The sequence below is a fragment of the Primulina tabacum genome, chromosome 15 (assembly GCF_025594145.1).
Source record: "Primulina tabacum isolate GXHZ01 chromosome 15, ASM2559414v2, whole genome shotgun sequence".
In the NCBI taxonomy this organism is placed as follows: Eukaryota; Viridiplantae; Streptophyta; class Magnoliopsida; order Lamiales; family Gesneriaceae; genus Primulina; species Primulina tabacum.
Window position 1 is genome coordinate 25464046 of NC_134564.1, and position 9526 is coordinate 25473571.

Here is a 9526-nt window from a genome sequence, read left to right on the forward strand (position 1 = left end):
AAATCCACGGTTTCGAGCGTTTAAACGCAAAGACACGCCATAAATCTCATTTTTCTCATCATTCACGCTACGTATTGCTGATGTGTGTGTGTTTTCATGAGAAATTATTTAATCAAGCATGTGGTATCCTTTTTTTTAAAGCTTGACATGAAATATGCTTACTATGTTATTGAAATTCACATTTTCATGGCCTTTGTGTAAGAGGCTTCCACGATTAAGGGTCCAAGGGCTGTACACGATTGGATTCTATGTGTCAAGGGGCTGGAGTCGAGTGGTAGTCTTGGTTCGTGAAGGCCGATTGCATGTTCCCTTGGTGGAGGGCTCGGTTGTGGCTAGGTCAGAAGAATAGAGTGCGCCGGCGGTGCAAGGGCCGTTCCAAGCCTTGTACCAGACCCTTGTGGGTCTAAGCCATGGCCTAGGAGGGCTCGGACCCTGCTGGTCTTGGTTTTAGAATAAGACGAAATGGTTAAGCGCGAAGGTGTCACGGTTAGGGCTTGGTGCGAGAATTCACGGGTGTTTGCGTTTGGCAGCATGCGTGGGGATGAGGGCTAGGTCGGTCCAGGAAGGTCTAGAGGTGGGATAGAAAGAGTTGGTTCAGGGTTGGTCCTTTTGATATGGACTAGGGCCGAGATTTAGGAGCATAGATGCAACTAGGGTTTTGGGGTATGCAAGTATAGAAATTCCAGCAACTTTCAGACGTTGTTAGTAGGTCCTAATAGGTCTGGAACAAGTGGTTTAGGGGCTGATTTTGTAGGTTCGAGTCATGGTTTAAGTTGGGGGAAGTTTGGTTGAATTTCGGGTTGATTCGGATTAAAATCGGGATCCCATTTCAAGTTTTAAAACGAATCTTATAAGTTATGGAACGGGCTCGAGGTTATGCCTAGGAAACATTTATAAATATGTTTTGATGTGTTCTTAGGAGTTTGGTTGGCTTCGGGTCGAAATCTAGAGGCTCAGGGGTAAAATGGTCAATCAGGGTTTCTAGGGGCAAAACGATCATTTTGCACCTTGGTCGAGCTAGCAGTCCTGGAGGCGCTCTGATAAAAATTTGACATGTTTTAAATGTTTATGTTATCATGCATATGACTTTTTATGGAAATATGAAAATACGTTGCATGCTTGATTTTAAGAAAATTTACATATATGCATGATTTTTATAAGTGATGAATATGATGACATGTTTTGAAGGAAAGGAGTTGGTTGTGACTAAATACGATGATACGATAATACAATGACATGTAAGGCCAATGCTCAGTGGATGGGTAATACTGTCGCTGATGTCTTCGCCACCGAGTACTGCGGTAATACGTAGATGGATCCATCGACTAATATGATAATACAAAAGTCACAACTAATGAATGAAATTCAATTAAAGAAAATGAATACGTATATGCTGATATGTTAATGCATGTTTTGACATGTTTATGTTTATGTTACGCTTATTTTCAGACTTTTAAGATCATGAAGTTTATTTTAAGTACAATACTTTTCACTGCTGAATGTTATGTATATATATTTGTTATAACGATTTTGGTGTGTTGAGTCTTTAGATTCACTAGGCGTGAATGATGCAGGTGAGCACATTGATGAGGAGATTTGAGGCGCCGAAGATTGAGTAGGCGGGCTGGATGTGCGAACGCTAACCTAATGACTATATTTTCCACACATCATGTTTTTGAGAGAGGAGAGATCATGTATATTTTCTTATATTTTATTATTTATATGTATATGGTTTGACTGGACTTGCATGGTGTTTACTTGAGCTCTTTTAAGGTTGCAAAACTGTTACTCGGTAGTGAATACCTTTTGTTTTTAAATGATATGGTTGAGATAGATATTGCATGCATGCTTACAAATATACTTTTGAAACAAAATGTGTGTTTTGAGATTTATTTTTTTTTTTAAAAAATAAAATAAAATATTCTAGCATTATTTTAAGCAGTAGACTTCACATTAGGATTGTGCTTTGACTCGTTTACTGATTCCTCGAGGGTCACAAGGTGGCGAGGTCTGATGCAATTGTGAAATGTGTAAGAGCCAGTGCATTGTAGTGGGGAATTCACCGCTCACCTACGGGTGTTGATATCTTATGTGATCTATCGAAATAATTGTGCATGAAATATCTGGCCAGAGTGTGAGATGTACATTAGGGAATTAGTTATCTAGTTGTGCATGCGATGACACTATGAATATTTCATGATTGTATCACATAACTATCTAATATGCAACCTCGATGAACCAATGATTGCATATTCGATCGGGATATATGTGATGAAGGGACCATACTGTACGTTAATTATAACCGATTGGTTCTTGCAGGCACTATCAGTGATACCTAGGAAATCATGGGGCGATGCTACTAGACGCTCTTACCATGATTCGATGTGTTTAATCAGAAAATTAGTTTATGACATTCTCATGATCAAATGTTCGTGCATGAAATGTGAGCGAATTAGGGAAGCCCAAATAAAGGAAAATTGTACTGAATCACAAAGAGCTGTGAACTCACGGCTAGCTGTATCCCTGAACCATTGAGGTCCACACAAGCACTGGATCATTTTTTCCCGTTGAGAATAAATTCAAGGAGTTGAATTTATATAAAATTATGATATAGTAAATTCAACGAGTTGAATTTATGGGATAGTAAATTCAAGAAGTTGAATTTATATAAAATTATGATATAGTAAATTCAACGAGTTGAATTTATGGGATAGTAAATTCAAGAAGTTAAATTTGTGATTTTTAAAATTTGAAGATAATAAATTCGATGAGTAGAATTTGTAAAATTTGAGAATTTAAATTTTTAAACTCAAAGGTTGAGTTTATTAAATATTAAATTAAACGTAGTAGGAAGTATATTTAATAAGCTTGTAGGAGTACAAGTCTAATATATTAAATGATTAAATTTTTTAATGGACTTTAATATAATTAATTAAACTAGTTGGACTAGTCCAATTAATTAACAAAGCCCATTAATTTTAATTAAAGAACCTAAATCTACTGTTATGATATTTTAGGTCATGGTTTGATAATATAGTAGAAAGGCTCATAACCCTATCCTCCACTTTCCATAATTTTCGAAAAAACCTCACCACCTTCCCTCAAGAATTTCGGCCACTTCAAAATGAAAGGGCTTGAAGATTGAGCAATTTTTAATTATTGATCTTAACATAAACTTCTTCTAAATATTCTAGTGCAATTTAGAAGAGGAACAATCGATCCAATCGTGGATTTGATTGCAAGATTGAAGAAAGAAGATTTAAAGAACGTACGTAGGGAATTACAACAAGGGCTATATCTACTAATACCAGAGTAGTTGGTGTCGAGTTAAAAATTTCACTAAAGATATATTACTGAACATCCTATATATGTTTATTTAATTTAAACCATACGAGTATCCAAAGAATATTTTGAATGCCAAAATAAAATTTTAAAACTTCCGTTGCGATTTGGACACAAGAAAAACGATAACCCAAAAGTGGTATCAGAGCCAGATTCTCTTTATCATATGATTTAAATCATGTCGAATAATATTTCTAACCATACAAGAAAATTTTTCAGAAAATTGATGCACCATTAAGTTTTTTGTTTTTATCAGAAAACAAAAAAAATTTCGACCCGAAACTGTTCCAGGCAGACTGCGTGCGCGTCCTGCGCGCAGAGCGCGCACAGCGTGTCCGTCGGCGCCCGATCTGATCGGGCAGTGGGCGGGCGGGAAAGTGCCCGGGAACGATTCGGGCACCGTGCTAGGTCGTGGGCTTGAATTGTTCGGGCCTAAGATGTGATTTTCTGATTTTACATAATTTTGGATAAAATTGATATTTTATGAAAATTGTTCAATTTTTCTTTAAAATAAAATTTTGCTAAATTGATAATTTTCTTGTATGGTAAATAATTAGAATGTGATTTTAATTATTTATGGTAAAATATATTTTTACAAGAATTCAATTATTATTCAATAAAAAGTGTTTATTTAATTTATTAAATTCTTTAATAATTGTGGTGGCGAGTAATAATATTATTAGATGCAAGATTTAATTAATTAATTAAATTTGTTTAATTAATTGATGTTAATTTGTGATATTAAATGCATGAAGAATGATCGAGAGCCTTGACTAATGTGATAGGTGTATGTTAGGATATTTTACTTTTTTAATTCATTTTGTTAATATTTGATATTATTAAATTGGGTCTGGTTTATGGCATGTTCCCACCCAATGAGATGTATCTCTTATGTGACATGGCTATTTAAATGTAATTATTAGAAATAGTGGGAGATCAAGACTGGAAGATGGTGGGCCCGATGCACAAGATGAGGACATATAAAATATTGGAAGCTCTTTTAATAAGTTGCATTTGCATCCCTGCATTCACCTAGGGATGTATTGGAAGCTCTTCTAATAGTGTGGATGATCGATCATCCGTATTTATTGTTGAATGTCATATTATGATATATATGCGATGTATAGTAGTATGCATGTATGTATATTATTAATAATATAGTTGTATGAATCCGAAAAACATACAAACATGGCACACAATTTTAAATTAAAATGATGAGACAATTTTAAAATTAAAATATCTCATTTTGAATAAGATTCAGAATTTATATCAAAACGCAAAAGTAAAAATTAAAGGAGTTCAATTTATTTTAATTTATTCTTGTCTTCCATCAACCGTGGTTGCATGTTGAACGCTACCCACGGACAGTGTCTGACTCATATTATCAAGGAGGCCTAGACGCCTGAAAGCTGTGACTTCTACCGGACATTCAATGTGAATTGAGTGAACTCCCATGACTTCGGCTCATATTATTGGGGGAACTCATGGCGACCGTCCACCACAATTCGATATTGATGGGTCAGTTTGACACGTGAAAATAAAAAAACATCATATTATTGGGTCCTTATTAAACGTGAGGCGAAACACAGAGAGGTTGCATAGTGATGCAATTGGATTCTATCTTTTAAAAATTATAACGGGATGATATTATTCGGGTTCATAATTGTCTAATTGAGCTCTTTGTGCCCACCAAGGAAATACAATTTCCCTTTTTTCATTAGAGGGTAGTGAAAATGTCAAAATAGTGGGAGGATAATTTATAAAATAAAAATCCATATTTTATATCTTTAAATTATTTTAAGTAATCATTATTCTGTTTCTATTTCAGTATATTTACGATGACAACTTGTAACCCGGTTTCAATCATTCTCGATCAAAACAAGTTTACCGACCCTAACTAAAATGAATGATTTCGAAATTTAAAAATTGTTCTGAACTTGGAGAAGATTGCGTATGTGCTTCAAAAGAAGCCACCTATGGAAGCACCTTCGGACGTCAGTGAGACTTAGTTGGCTAAGCTTGAGAAATGGTGGGACCATGATCTTCAAGCTAAGAGCTACATGTTGTTTTCTATGTCGAATGGACTTCAAAGGAGGTTCGAGAAGACAGTGAATGCTGCTGACGTTCACCTTCATCTGAAAGAATTATATGGTGTACAAACTCGTTCAGAGAGACATGCTACTGTTAAGGAACTCGTGACTACACGTTTGCGAAATGGAACTTCGGTCCATGAGCATGGTGGGCTCATTGAGAAGTTGGTGGGACTCCACGTGATTGTCACTGCTCCGCTCGTTCGATGGATTTGTGGTTAATTTTAATATGAATAAGCTTGAGGCCACCCTTGAAGAGTTCGTCAACATGCTTACTACTTATGATGCCACAATCAAGAAAGAAAAGTGTTAGGATCGGTTTGAAGGGTGAAAGTGTTTAGAAGAGGAGGTTGAATAAACACTTCTAGATCTTCAAATCTTTTTCGATGGGATGAATTAGTTTAATGATAAACTAAGTTCAAGAATCTTGTTGTCGATGTCAATCAGTTAACTAATAAAAGTGCGGAAATAAACTGACTGATAGATTAAATACTAAAAGGATAATTGAAACAAATAACACAAGAATTTTACGGATGTTCGGAGGCTTCAAATGCTCCTACGTCACCCCTTCAATCACAAGGATATGCTTTCACTAAAAGACTTTGATTAATTACAGAAGCTGTAATAACCCACTTCAGTTTGGTCTTAAATACTGTCAAACTGAAACTCTTAGTATCTTTACAAATTTATCAGTATACAACTGATATTATTTTCTTAGCACAATTGATCTTAGAAGATCGAATACAACAAAGAGATGTGCTAGTGTTTTAGCTCGAGAGATAGCCTGAAAGCTATAAATATATCTGTTAATTGTGAGCTTTTTCATGATTGATCTTGTAAGCTTGAATTCAAAATTTACTCAGAATGAATGTGCGCAAAATCTCCTTCTCAGCTGAACTCCCCGGCTATTTATAGGCTTTGATTCCAAAGATAATATTGATTGCGTTAAAATAACTTATATCCGTTGATTTGTCCTGTCTAAACGTGCCAACATTCTTCTGACAATAGTACACTGTGACATTCTGATATGCTATGAGTCACAGTCTTCTTCTGTACAAATTGTCGGCTGTTGTCTAAGCTCTTAACTGATGACGTGTCAAACTGATTGACTATATAGCCGATTAATTGAGCTGACTATATAACTGTTCAGTCTTAACAGATAGTTCAGTTAACTATATAGATTCTATTTGCTTCGATCAGTTTGATTGCCTTCGATTATTTAGCACATTAATTATCAGTTCGGGCAACTTCAGTTAGAGTGATTTCAGTTCAAATATGTTCAGTTGAACCGATCAGTTCTGCAATATTCAATCGCTTAGTTTGTCAAATTCCAAAATTCTGATTCCAACAAAAAACCTCTTCTTCTAATGGGCTCATCGTCTAGTACGAAAAAGAGAGCCCAAAATAAAGGAAAAAAGCGTTTTGCCCCTTTAAAGAAGAACAAGCCCAACCAGAGCCATATAAAAAACCCACTCTGGGGCCCTCAAATCCCGACAAGTCAGAACATGTATGTTTCCACTGCAACAAGCTTGGACATTGGAGACGTAACTGCACGGAGTATCTTGCCCAGAAGCGTTCTGGACATGGTATGTTTTATGTAGAAGTAAATGTCTCAATTAATTTCTCTTCTTGGGTATTGGATACCAGATATGGTTCTCATCTATGCAATAATTTGCATGTGATGGCAAAAAGTAGGAGATTTAGAGATGACGAGACATTTCTAAGATTGGGGAACAGAGCAAGTGTTGCTGCAACTGCTATTGGAGACATTACTTTGATTTTAAACAATGATTTTAAGTTACTTTTGAGAGACGTTTTATATGATCCTGAATTGGTTAAAAACATTATTTCTATTTCTATGCTTGATAGAGATGATTATTCTTGTGTTTTTGCGAAAGTTGTTTGCAATATTTATAATCCGTTGAACAATATCCAAGTACGAAAGAAAACAACAACAAATAAAAGAAAATTAGATGATCCAAATACCACACAAATATGGCACGCTATAATATGTTACATTTCCCAAAAAAGAATACACAAACTAGTGGGAGAATGCATGTTTGACTTGTCAGACATAAATCTCTATCTACTTGTGAGTTCTGTCTAAAAGAAAAAATGACCAAAATTCCCTTCAAAGGAAATGTGGAACGTGCACGTGGACTACTGGATTTGATCCACACAGACGTTTGTGTCCCTCTAAGTGTCAGCACAAAATATGGGCAATCAGACTTTGATCCACACAGACGTTTGTCTCCTATCTTTAATGAATTAACGTTAATTAATGAACAATGTTGACACAATCATTTTTAGAGTGAAAAACAATATTTTTTCATGATTTGGGTCGGATAGGAGACGTATTTCACAAAATTTACCTGCGAAACAGCCTCATAAGAGTTTATGTGTCAATTTTATTTTTAGCTTGAGTAAATTAACATCCATGAATATTGTATATAATAATAATTAATACATGTCTCTTTGTTTGTTTGTTTGTTTATTTGTTTTTCTTCTATTAATCAATAAATTCTGAATTAAATTGAAGAAAATGAAATTTAGAGACCATTTTTTGAATGAAATTTAAATTTAGCCTTATTTTTTGGAATGAAATTTACACTATATTTTTTTTAAAAAAAATATGTCTTAAATCAAATATAAAAATAAATACGTGTTTTATTGTTTGTTTTTTTCTCAGTTATTAATAAATTCTAAAATAAATTAAAAAAATTAAACTTAACCATATTTTTTTAAATGGAATTTATATTCTATTTTTTTTTAAAAAAAATTTATTTTTAATAGACTAAAATAAATAGAAGAATAATAAAATTTATATTTCATTTTTAAAAAATAAATTATATCCTTATTTTAAAAATAATTCTTATTGTTTGATTTCTCTCTTTTTTTTCCTTTTTGTTTGATTTGTGAACCCTATCTTAATTTTTGTGATTGTCAACTTTGTTTGATTTCTTCTTTTTTTCCATTAATTAATGAATTTAAAATAAATCGAATGAAAATGAAGTATACACCCTTTTCAAAATTTTATAGTTCTCCAATTTTTGAGTATGTTTATGAAAGATAGTGTCATATATATAAGACATATCAACTTTTTCATTAATTAATGTTAATGGATTTTAAATAAATCGAATGAAACTGAATTTTATATTTGTAACGTCCAAAAACCAATCCTACATAAACCACATGCATGCAAATGATTTAAATTTCTTAATCATTTTATTTAATTAATTTTATATGTTTGCATGATGCATATTATATGATTAAGGGTCTAATTGCATGATGTCATGAAAACCTGTAGATTTTACTCGAATATTTGATAATAGGCTGAGGAAAAGAGATCGGGGACGACCAAGATAAAATAATTATTTTTCAATAATTATTTTCAAGGCTTATTAATATGATTAAATATGATTAATTTTTCTAAAAATAGTAGATTTCAGATTATTTTACGAGACAAGCACGAATTATCCTGGAAGCTGGTTTTGGGCGAACGGGGGAATTTTAAAAGATCAAAATTATTATTTTAGAAAACTAAATTTTATAAACTTTTATTTTTCGATTAAATAATTGTTATTGAGAATAATTTACCTAGGATTAGTAGGCCCGATTACTCCTAAACAAAAAGCCCAAAACTAAAGTCCATTAACATGCATATTAAAATCTATAAAATAGAAATCCTAGGGTTTTCTACACACTATCAGCTGAAAACACACACACACAAGTTTCGAAATTTTGGAGAGGAAGAAACAAGGAGTTCTTGTTGTTTGTTCGTCCTTCTTCGCACCCCACGCCGATGGTCGTATATTCGAGCATTGTAAAATGCAAAGACACGTTTTTAAATTCCTTTGACGTAACATTCAAACCATATTATGCATGTTTTGTTTATTTCTGCATGAAAAAAATGTATGCACGATTTGTTTAACAATTGAACAAATATTTCAAACTTTTTGACGATTTTACACTTGTTTATTAAACATTATGATTTTCAAGGGATAGGCTGCCAACTTGAGATGTTTTATGGATAGAAAGAGGACGATTCAAGGTGGAAACGAGACTGGAAGAGTTTCAATTTATCATTTTGGAAG